The sequence below is a fragment of the Bufo gargarizans genome, chromosome 1 (genome assembly GCF_014858855.1).
Source record: "Bufo gargarizans isolate SCDJY-AF-19 chromosome 1, ASM1485885v1, whole genome shotgun sequence".
Taxonomy (NCBI): domain Eukaryota; kingdom Metazoa; phylum Chordata; class Amphibia; order Anura; family Bufonidae; genus Bufo; species Bufo gargarizans.
This window is the reverse complement of record NC_058080.1, coordinates 328,076,016-328,088,153: the sequence shown is the minus strand read 5'-3', so window position 1 is coordinate 328,088,153 and position 12,138 is coordinate 328,076,016. Positions and strand designations below refer to the sequence as shown.

Sequence of the window (12,138 nt, the reverse complement as noted above, 5' to 3'; positions counted from 1 at the left end):
AGATTTTCAAGCAAGATGATGGCGGCAAGCCTGTCGCAAGCAAATGGATCAGGTAAGTATGATTTTTATTTATTTTTTATAATTCACTCATTACTAATAAGAACCTTTGATATGTCACTAGGACATATGAAAAGTTTTATAAAAGTGCAGGTACACTTTTAATACATTTCTTAAATAGAAAATTGACTTTCTGTGCAATTAATATAACAAGGATAAAGTATGAATTTCTTAGAGATTTGTAATGTATATAACCTGTGCTTGTTCATCTGATATAATTCTTTTTTTTACCATTTCAGCCATGGCATTTCATACTAAAAACATAGTAACTGATTTGTAGAGAACTGTAACACAACAGGGTGAATTTTGCAGGTGTAAGTATGCCTGTATCTTATAAAATCATCAGCCTATTTTTATGTTGTCTGCTTTCTGAAGTTCACTTTGCTCCTCCTTCTTCCCCTTCTTTGAAATTAGGGCATATTCTTTTAAAATCACTTGTGAGAAGACTGTTCATTTAATGCCTGCTCAGCCTCACACACTGAAGAGTATATCACAGGATTCAGGTATTCTAATCATGCTCTTAACTATTGGTTTACAAATATTCATGGGAATATGTAATTTGTGATTGGCCATGATCACCGAAAGTAAGAAAGTCAATTAATTAGAGAAAGTTAAAAGGGTAAAAAAATTATTTGTAGATCTGTGTCTAAGAATAAGGTCAAAAGTATCCTGTGGAGGAAACAACTAGGCTAGCACTGGTTTTCTGGTTTCTGGTCAATACTGGGGGAAGAGCCTCTAGATACACACACATAATTTAGACAAGGAAACCACATAATTTGAAGTTATATATCTATTACGCTAAACTTGCTATTTGGCACTAACTGATGACAATATTTGTAACGTTGTAATATATTTATCTTTAAATTGAGTTGGGACTATAAACCAATATTAAAAAGATTATATACAGTATAACAAAATATGTGAGCACTGCATATGGAAGAGCAGAAGATAGATTTCATACAGCGTTGGTAGCATATGTATGTAGTGTTGCAAATACGCTAAGTACAAACTTCTGGGATGCAGTTAGTATATCTTTACATTTGCTGAAATTCAGTTATTGTGAGGATTTTATGGCAAATGTACTAAACACAGTATTCCCATCTCAAAGGTGTATATCAGATAAGTAAAAAATATTTTAACACATAAGACAGTGAGAGAAGGCAGTATGACATACTTTGCTACAAACTATGCTGCACTTCATTTCCACCCTCTTCAATTCTTTTGTGTAGTTAGTAAGTCTGTTATGCGGCTCTGTGCTTGCTACTTTAGTGTACAAACAGTTGTGACCACAGGATCTGAGTGGTCAATTACCGGGAGTGATGTGCTCTTCGTAACCTAAAGGTCTTCTGACAAGATCACAGGAGTCATTTGGATGCTATGATAGCCTTCCATAGCGAAGCTACCATCAAGCCCTGCTTGTGGCAGCGTTTTATAGGAATATAGGGGTTCTACCCTAGACTACAAAGGTAAATAATTTCAGTCTATGAAGAACCGATCAGACATTAGCATGTTGAATTCACCTGGGGGAGACTAAAAATAAGTTTAAAAAATATTTTAAAAAAACTTAAAAAGATATAAAAATTCTAATCACCCACTTCCCTATTTTAAAAATAAAAATAAACCATAAAATCAAGATCAATAGTATCGCTGCATCCAAAAATGCCTAAGCTATTAAAATATAAAGGTGTTTATTCTATAAAGGTGAAAGCTGTTACAGAAAAAGATAAAATTTAAAGTTTTTTTGTACTTCATAAAAAAATGAATAATTATGATCAAAAAGCCATACATGCTCCAAATTACAGGTCTCCCTACAACAAACCTCAGACAGCTCCATAGACAACCATAAAAAAATTATGGGATTTTTTTTTTTTTGTATTAACACAAGATAGCATTGTGTATATATGGCATAAACCTATGATGCAGAAGTCAAAATTATGCTAATATTGTTAGATTTTTATTTTTTACAATTCCATCTGTTTAATGTAATTAAAAACTACATTTTGCATACGGTTGGGCTAATTTGCAAGAACAATAAATGATAATTTTGATTAGTGTGCGGTAATAGAAAAAAGTTATTTCACTATTGTTTTTTGCACTCTATATTCACAATGTTCACTGTGCAACATAATTAGCTGTGTAAATCATCAGTTTTTTACTACGTTTAAACAATAATTGTAGGTCTCATAATTGTTTTTCTGCTGATGTGGATGTATACGGCCTTGTTTTTTGCGGGAGAAAAATGTAGTTTAATTGGTACCATTTTGGGGCACATAGGATTTATCAATTACCATTTTTTGAGAGCAAAGGATAGGAACAATTCAGTTGTCTTGCGTTTTTTCTCTTTTTATGTTTTTCATGGGAAGGTGTAAATAATGTTATCTTTATTAAAGGGGTTGTGGTGAACAAAGCGTTTATGTAAATAAACTTGATGAACCATTTAACCCTTTCACCCCTGGAAGTTTTTGATCGTTTATGTGTTTTCGTTTATCACCCCCTGCCTTACTGGGGACAGTTTTTTTTCTTTTTCCGTTCACCTAGTCATATAAGGGTTTGTTTTTAGCAGGATCGGAGATGATGTATTTTGGAGCTGGAAAAAAGTTCAAAATAGGATGAAAAAACACAATTCTGCCACAGTTTTATGGGTTTTGTTTTTACTGCATTCCCTATGCAGTAAAACTGACCTGTTACTCTCATTTTCCGGGTCAGTACAATTAGGATAATACCACATTTGCATAGTTTTTTCTTTCATTTTAACCTCTTCAGGACCCTGCCATATTGCACCTTAAGGACCAGGCATTTTTTTTTTGCAAATCTGACGTGTCACTTTATGTAGTGATAACTTTTAAACACTTTTACTTATCCAGGCCATTCTGAGATTGTTTTCTTATCACATAATGTACTTTATGACAGTGGTAAAATTGAGTAAAAAAAAAAAACATTTTTATTTATTAAGAAATACCACATTTTCCCAAAATTTGAAAAAATTAGCAAGTTTCTATTTCTCTACTTTTATAATAGATAGTAATACCTCCAAAAATTATTACTTTACATTCCCCATATGTCTACTTCATGTTTGTATCATTTTGTGAATGCCATTTTATTTGTTGGGGACATTAGAAGGCTTAGAAGTTAAGAAGCAAATCTTTAAAAATTTTCAGAAATTTTCTAAAACCCACTTTTTAAGGACCAGTTCAGGTCTGAAGTCACTTTGTGAGGCTTACATAATAGAAACCACCCAAAATAACCCCATTTTACAACTACAACTACACCCTCAAGGTATTCAAAACCGATTTTACAAACTTTGTTAACCCTTTAGGTGTTCCACAAGAATTAAGGGAAAAGGAGATGAAATTTCAGAATTTCACTTTTTTGGCAGATTTTCCATTTGAATACATTTTTTACAGTTACAAAACAAGGGTTAACAGACAAACAAAACTCAATGTTTATGGCCCTAATTCTGTAGTTTACAGAAACGCCCAATATGTGGTTGTAAACTGCTGTATGGGCACAAGGCATTACCCAGAAGGAACGGAACGCCATATGGTTTTTGGAAGGCAGATTTTGCTGGACTGGTTTATTGACACCATGTCCCATTTGAAGCCCCCCTGATGCACCTTTAGAATAGAAACTCCATGAAAAATGACCCCATTTTAGAAACTACAGCCCTCAAGGTTTACAAAACTGATTTTACAAACTTTGCTAACCCTTTAGGTGTTCCACAAGAATTAATGGAAAATGGAGATGAAATTTGAAAATTTCACTTTATTGGCAGATTTTCCATTTTAATACATTTTTTTTCCAGTGACAAAGCAAGGGTTAACAGCCAAACAAAACACAATATTTATGGCCCTGATTCAGTAGTTTACAGAAGCCCCCCATATGTGGTCGTAAACTGCTGTACGGGCACACAGCATTGCTCAGAAGGAAAGGAACGCCATATGGTTTTTGGAAAGCAGATTTCATTGGGATAATTTTAAGCTGCCATATCCCATTTAAAGCCCCCCTGATGCACCTTTAGAATAGAAACTCCATAAAAAATTACCCAATTTTAGAAACTACACCCCTCAAGGTATACAAAACTGATTTTACAAACTTTGCTAACTCTTTAGGTGTTCCACAAGAATTAATGGAAAATGGAGATGAAATTTCAAAATTTCACTTTTTTGGCAGATTTTCCATTTTAATCCATTTTTTCCAGTTACAAAGCAAAGGTTAACAGCCACATAAAACCGAATATTTATGGCCCTGATTCAGTAGTTTACAGAAACCCCCTATATGTGGTCATAAACTGCTGTACGGGCACACGGAATTGCCCAAAAAGATAGGAATCGTTTTTGGAAAGCAGATTTCACTGGGATATTTTTAAGCTGCCACGTCACATTTGAAGACTCCCTGAGGCACCCCTAGAGTAGAAACTCACAAAAAGTTACCCTATTTTGGAAACTACAGGATAAGGTGGCAGTTTTGTGGGTGCTATTTTAGGGTACATATGATTTTTGGTGGCTCTACACTTTTTGTGAGGCAAGGTAACAAAAAATAGCAGTTTTGGCACCGTTTTTATTTTTTGTTATTTACAACATTCATTTGACAGGTTAGATCATGTGGTATTTTTATAGAGCAGGTTGTTACGGATGCGACAATACCAAATATTGTCTGTTTCAGTTTTAGATAATAAAGCATTTTTGAAAAAAAAATTTAGTGTCTCCACATTCTAAAAGCCGTAGCTATTTTTTATTTTTTGGGCATCTGTGTTGTGTAGGGGCTAAATTTTTTCAGTATGAGGTGACGGTTTGATTGGCACAATTTTAGGGTGCATAGACTTTTTGATTGCTTGCTATTACACTTTTTGTGATGTAAGGTGAAAAAAATTGCTTTTTGACACTTTTTTTTTCTTTTTTACTTGAGGGATTAAGTCATGAGATTTTTATAGAGCAGGTTCTTATGGAAGTCGCGATATCTAATATGCCAACTTTTTTTGTTTATGTAAGTTCTACACAATGATATCATTTTTGAAACAAAAAAAATGTTTGTGTCTCCATAGTCTGAGAGCCATAGTTTTTTTTAATATTTTTGGGCAATTGTCTTAGGTAGGGTCTCATTTTTTGCGAGATGAGGTGACGGTTAGATTGGTACTATTTCGCTTGGTCTTGAGAGCCATAGATTTTTATGTTTTGGGCGATTGTCGAGTAGGGTATCATTTATTGTGGGATGAGGTGAAGGTTATATTGGTACTATTTTGGGGTACATGTGACTTTTTGATCACTTGCTATTATACTTTTTGTGATATAAGGTGACAAAAAATGGCTTTTGTCACCATTTTTATTTTTTACAGTGTTCACCTGAGGGGTTAGGTCATGTGATATTTTTATAGAGCAGGTCATTACGGATGTTGAAATACCTAATATGTATACTTTTTCTGATTTATTTAAGTTTTACACAATAATATCATTTTTGAAACAAAAAAAATGTTTTAGTGTCTCCATATTCGGAGAGCCATTTTTTTTTTTCAGTTTTTGGGCGATTGTCTTAGGTAGGTTATCATTTTTGCAGGATGAGATGATGGTTTGATTGGCACTATTTTGGGGTGCATAGGACTTTTGATCGCTTGCTATTACACTTTTTGTGATATAAGGTGAAAAAAATGGCTTTTTTGACATTGTTTTTATTTTACACCTGAGGGGTTAGGACATGTGGTATTTTTATACAGCAGGTTCTTACGAATGCGTCAATACCTAATATGTATACTTTTTTTATTTACTTAAGTTTTACACAATAACAGCATTTTTTAAACAAAAAAAATGATGTTTTAGTGTCATGTCCTGCTCTGACTATGTACAGAGGTCGGCCAGAATTGCAGCACGTGTTTAGTGTTCTGTTTAGGAGCCGTGCTGGATCCGCCTCCCATCAGGTGCACTGGGTGGGGTCATTAGTTTAAATGGCTCTCAATCCCAGTGCTCTGAGCGGGATATAGAAATCATTCTGGCCTTGGAAGCAAGGAGGGAAGGTTGTCTGTTCCAGCTCAGAAAAGATAAGTGTGGTTTCAGTTTTTGTTGTTTGCTATCTTGGTTGTGTTGGTGTCATCTCTCCCATCCCAGGTTCTGTGCGAGCAAGCTGCTCCTATTCCCCTTTTTCACCATCTCAGGGAATCCAGGGTGTTTTAGCCAAGGCACGAGGACACATCATTCCTACCATTAAGGTGTGTATGTGGGCTGAGCAGAGCAGGGAGAGAAGTCAGGGAGTTGCTCGGAGGTGACACTTCCCCTGCTTCTCGCCTAGAGCCTGGTTTGCTGGTTTATCTGTATGTCTGAGATCCCATCCAGCGTGACATTTAGTGACTCCATATTCTGAGAGCCATAGTTTTTTTTTTGTTTTTTTGGGGGGCAATTGTCTTAGGTAGGGGCTTATTTTTTGCGGGATTAGGTGATGGTTAAATTGGTGCTATTTTGGGGGGCATACGCCTTTTCGATTGCTTGGTGTTGCACTTTTAGTGATGTAAGATGACAAGCACGGTGTTCATCTGAGTGGTTAGGTCATGTGATATTTTTATAGAGCCAGTCGATACGGACGCGACGATACCAAATATGTCTACATTTCTTTACAAATTTTTTTTTACTTTTATTTTGGGGAAAGTTAGCTTTTTTTTTCACTTGAAACTTTTTTCATTTATTTTGTAAAACTTAATTTTTAAACTTTTTTTTTCACTTTATTTATTGTCCCACTCTGAGACTTCAACTTTTGGGTATCTGATCCCCTTTACAATGCTTTACAATACTTTTGTATTACCAGTGTAATACACTTAGGCCTCTTTCACACAGGTTTTGGGGGGAAAAGGTGCAGGTGCGTTGCAGGAACATGTGCGATTTTTCCGCACGAGTGCAAAACATTGTAATGCGTTTTTCACGTGTGTGAGAAAAGTCGGCATGTTTGGTACCCGAACTTCTTCACAGAAGTTCGGGCTTGGGATCGGTGTTCTGTAGATTGTATTATTATAATAATAGCATTCTGAATACAGAATGCATAGTACAATAGCGCTGAAGGGGTTAAAAAAAAAAAAAGTAACTCATCTTAATCCACTTGATCGCGCAGCCCAGCTTCTCTTCTGTCTTCTTATTTGCTGTGTGCAGGAAAAGGACCTGTGGTGACGTCACTCCAGTCATCACATGGTCCATCACATGATCTTTTACCATGTGATGGATCATGTGATGACCGGAGTGATGTCACCACAGGTCCTTTTTCTGCACACAGCAAAGAAGAAGACAGAAGAGAAGCCGGGCTGCACGATCAAGTAGATTAAGGTGAGTTAAAAAAAAAATTAACATTTTTTAACCCCTCCGGCGCTATTGTACTGTGCATTCTGTATTCAGAATGCTATTATTTTCCTTTATAACCATGTTATAAGGGAAAATAATAATGGTCGGGTCTCCATCCCGATCATCTCCTAGCAACCGCGCGTGAAAATCGCACTGCATCCGCACTTGCTTGCGGATGCTTGCGATTTTCACTCAGCCCCATTTACTTCTATGGGGGCTGCGTTGCGTGAAAAACGCACAAAATAAGAGCTTGCTGCGATTTTCACGCTTGATGCGTCAAAATCACCGCTCATGTGAACAGCCCCATAGAAATGAATGGGTCCTGATTCAGTGCGGGTGCAATGTGTTCAACTCACATACGCGGAAAACTCGCCCGTGTGAAAGGGGTCTTACAGCCTGCTTGCCTGTGAGATCCACGGCGTGGATCCTCTACAGGTTAATGTTGAAAAAAATAAAAACTTTGAAAAAAAATGTTTATTATTTTTGCTTTTCAGATTCTGATCACTAGTGATGGACAAACATCTCCCGGGACGGTTCGCGAACGTGATCAAATGTTCGCGAACTGCAAGATCGCAGCGGGTCCCATTAATTTTAATGGCAGGCGAACCTGAAAAACCTTTAACTCATATTTGCAGCCAAGAAATAATTACTAGAAGTACACAAATAGTCCCACAACAAGGACAGTGACATGCCAGATATATTATTCGAATTTTCAATCTCCATTTATTACTTTTTCAATGCGAAATATCGGCAATATAATTTTCACGTACGCGCATGCGCAAATGCACTAAAAAGAAAGTATATTGGTAAATAACACCCCGCTTCAATCTGATTTTTGGGGGGCGACTGGTATATCACACCAGTAGAAATTATTTGTTCCAATAATACTCGTCCCTCTATATATCTGCCGTATCGCAGCAGAACCGCACACAACTGCCGCACAATACAAATGCACTATAATATACTTTCTAACATAGGAAGTATATTATAACATTGTACAAGGAAGGCAATCCATTAGAATATACATAAAGATAAAACGCAACCTTTAATAATTTTGGTTTGAGGGTCCATTCACACGTCCGTAAATGTTTTGCCGGCAATGTGCATTTCGCAATTTGTGGACCGCACATCGCCGGCACTATAATAGAAAATGCCTAATCTTGTCTGCAATTGCGGACAAGAATAGGACATGTTCTATTTTTTTTTTGCGGAAACGGAAGCACAGATGCGGAATTGAGGATCCGCAAATGCAGATGCGGACAGCACATTCCGGCCCCATTGAACATGAATGGGTCTGCACCTGTTCAGCCAAATTGCAGAACGGATGCGGACCTATTTTGCGGACGTGTGAATTGAAAAGATATCCCTTAAATGAAAATAAATTAAATTATTAAAGTTAAAGGGGTTCTGCACTTTGTTTTAACTGATGATCTATCCTCTAGATCAGGGATCAGCAACCTTCGGCACTCCAGCTGTGGCCAAACTACAACTCCCAGCATGCACACCTCCTTGGCTGTTTTCAGAACTCCCAGAGAATTGAATGGAGCATGCTGGGAGTCGTAGTTTCACCACAGCTGGACTGCCGGAGGTTGCTGATCCCTGCTCTAGATAGATCATCAGCATCTGATCGGCGGGGATCCGACACCCAGGACCCCCGCCGATCAGCTGTTTGAGAAGGCAGCGGTGCGGCCTTCTCACTGTTTACCGCTGGCCCAGTATCAACTAGCGTGGGCGGGGCTAAGATCCATTCAAGTGAACAGAGCTTAGCCCCGCCCACGCTAGTTGATACTAGTCGTGACATCACTGGGCCAGCGGTAAACAGTGAGAAGGCCGCTGCCTTCTCAAACAGCTGATCGGCGGGGGTCCCGGGTGTCGGACCCCCACCGATCAGATGCTCATAATCTATCCAGAGCAAGGCCATCTCTACTGACCACTATAACTTATGTAGTTATATGTATGGAGTTGTGTGAGGGCTCATTTTTTGTGGGGTGACAGACTCCAATGCATTAGCATTAATAGTCTAACATAAGGAAGTTAAAATATATAGATCTTTATTGTAATGGTGATCATTAAACTATTGAGTGGCCATGCACTCATATGCTGGTGTACTGCACCAGACTACAAGAGGTGGTGAGAAGCACATAACGCTTTCCCGAATGGAAACAGTGGCTACATATAGCCAGTACATACTACCATAACATACTACACATAGTATAAATTTAACTAACAATGTGGGATAATTAATGACAACTAACATTTGTTATATTTGATTACCTGATTCTTGGATTGTTTTGAAACAGAATCAATATAGGGTATCCAGATTTTTTCAATTTTTATACATTAAAGGGGTTCTCCGGGAAAAGTAAAAATGAAAATACTGAAAAAACATGTTCTTATAAATAAACTCTTAAATGTCTTTAAACGGGTTGTCTGAGTTTTTTTTATTTTTTATTCTTTCTATGTTTCTAACTAGGCAAATGTAACAGCTTTCCAATTAACTCACTTTATCTCCAGTGCCTGGGTTCTTAGATTTGACTGAGGGTCACATGACCTGTGATGTCAGCTTCTCTCCCCGCTCTGATGATGTTGGTGCACAAGCCTGAGAGATCTGTACACCTGCACTGCCTGCTGCTTATTGCTCTCTCCCAGGATTCTTAACCCCAGCTACAGTGTTTACTGTGTAGCTGCAGGCAGTGAGGAGACAAATGCTGGGCACAGGAGCTGTACTAGAAGTTCTGTAGAGCATTGCAGGTAGGGGGAAGATCCTGTGTGTATTAGCGATGTCATTGTACAGCTAGAACTTGTAGTTCAAGACCTACAACATTACAACATGCTGCTGAGTCTCTTAGCAGGCAGCACTTGCATTCACTCCCTTAGCAGTGTCATTATACAGCTGGGACCTGTAGTTCTACACTTACAAGATGCTGCTGATTCTCCCAGCACTCAGGGCAGCTCTTGTATTCACTCCCTTAGCAGTGTTATTATGCAGCTGGGACTTGTAGTTCTGCACATACAACATGCTGCTTATTCTCCCAGCAGACAGACATGTCATTAAGGGCAGCTCTTGTAACCACTCCCTTAGCAGTGCAGGCGGAGGAAAAGAGATTGTTTTTATTGCAAATAAACAAAGGGCCAGAAGAGAACCAGGGAAATGAGGGAATAGATATTTTTTTGCCTAAAACTTGTTTAGCTTAGTCATATATCGCTGACCATCAGATTTACAGTGCTATATAATTTTTTTCCATAATTCAGACAACCCCTTTAATTATTTATAATGGCTCCTTTAGTCTAGGGAACAATCAGTTAGGTAGCTAAAATGGCAGCTCTTGGATTTATGATCATAAAATCCGTCCTCCTCGTGACACAGGCCAGTGTGAGAAAGCAGGCCACAGAGCCTTATGTAAAGTCTGTCAGTCTCAGCACTGTGAAGCTGTATATTATACGCAAATGACAACTGAGATAATATCTCCTCTGTTTCCTCATCCTGTACTCAGAGACTGAAGGTTAGGAATGAGGACCAGACGCGCTGCTGTTGCAGAGGAGCGTCTTTAGAAAACACCTCAGCCTGCCAGTACGGGATGAGGTAAACTCCTTTCTGAAGCACAAGGGAGCAGTTATCTCAGCTGTCATGTGCACATTATAAAGCTTCACAATGCTGATACCGGCAGACTTTACATAGGGCTCTGCTTTCTCACACCGGCCGTCCTGCAGTGTCACGAGAAGGACGGATTTTATGGTCATAAATCCAAGAGCTGCCATTTTAGCTACTTGACTGATTGTTCCCTAGACTAAAGAAGCCGTTATAAATAATTAAAGACATTTAAGAGTTTATTTATAAGAACATGTTTTTCCAGTATTTTCATTTTTATCTTTCCTGGAGATCCCCTTTAAAGACTATCTATCTTTTTTTATCAACCTCCTTGTCTTAGGAATTATAGTATATTATCATTGCCAGAGTATGGAAGTGCTGATTTGTTTTCATATGGATTTAATTTTGGATATTTATACTGGTAGGACAATAGCATCCTGTTATCCATAAATCAGGCGGTCAGCCAACTATTCTGCTGAAATTTCAGTATACCTGTAATGAGGGTCAGGCGGCGCGTGCTTCCTTCGCAGCACCGCTGGCAACCTGCGAAAGGAGAGGGCAAAGGACATACCCTGCATCCTCGTCTCCATGGAAGCAGGCGAGCAGCAGGGGAGCTGAGCACCAATAATGATGATCGGTGCTCGACTGAGTTGGGCTGCTGTGAGTCACGTGATGCTGGCCATGTAATGTGACTCACCAGCCAGGCCTATTTAAACAGGCAGCCTGCTGGCCACAGCTTGCCTCTGATTACAGTCTTCTTACGCTCCTGTATTCTTGGCATTGTGTTCCTGAATCCTGACCTCGGAACTTCCATATTAGGAATATTGTCCAGGAGTAGTGCCAAAGAGATAAAATCCAGGGTTACAGAGAATAGAAACTTTACAGCAATTGGTTTCACAGCAATCAGAGTTAGTTCATAACAGAGAAACGAAACTTCAGCAAAAAGCAGAATTGGTTTTGACATAAAAAAAGAACATGGATTCCTTTCAAATCCCCTCTTAAGAACCTTTAGTGTCCTTTTTCTCTCTATATGATATTAGGTAATTCTTATGCCCATCTGGGCTTCGATCCTCCTGGGGTAGAGTAGTCTGATATAGTGACATATTAGAGAGTCCTATTTCTAGCATTCGTCTCACACAAGGAATAACACATAATGCTACTACACCTATTACTACAATTACT

The 12,138-nt window shown here is 38.3% G+C and overlaps 1 protein-coding gene across 2 annotated transcripts in view; it reads left to right on the top strand.

Annotated features, from left to right (window-relative positions):
- The first annotated feature begins 509 nt into the window (after nt 1–509).
- Nucleotides 510–12,138, top strand: part of LOC122946439 (tyrosine-protein kinase ZAP-70) — a 735,844-nt gene continuing 724,215 nt past the window's right edge. For both annotated transcript variants that reach the window (XM_044306106.1, XM_044306080.1), the window contains exon 1: nt 510–560. The gene's annotated coding sequence lies outside the window, so the exon portion shown is untranslated. The remainder of the gene's footprint in view (nt 561–12,138) is intronic.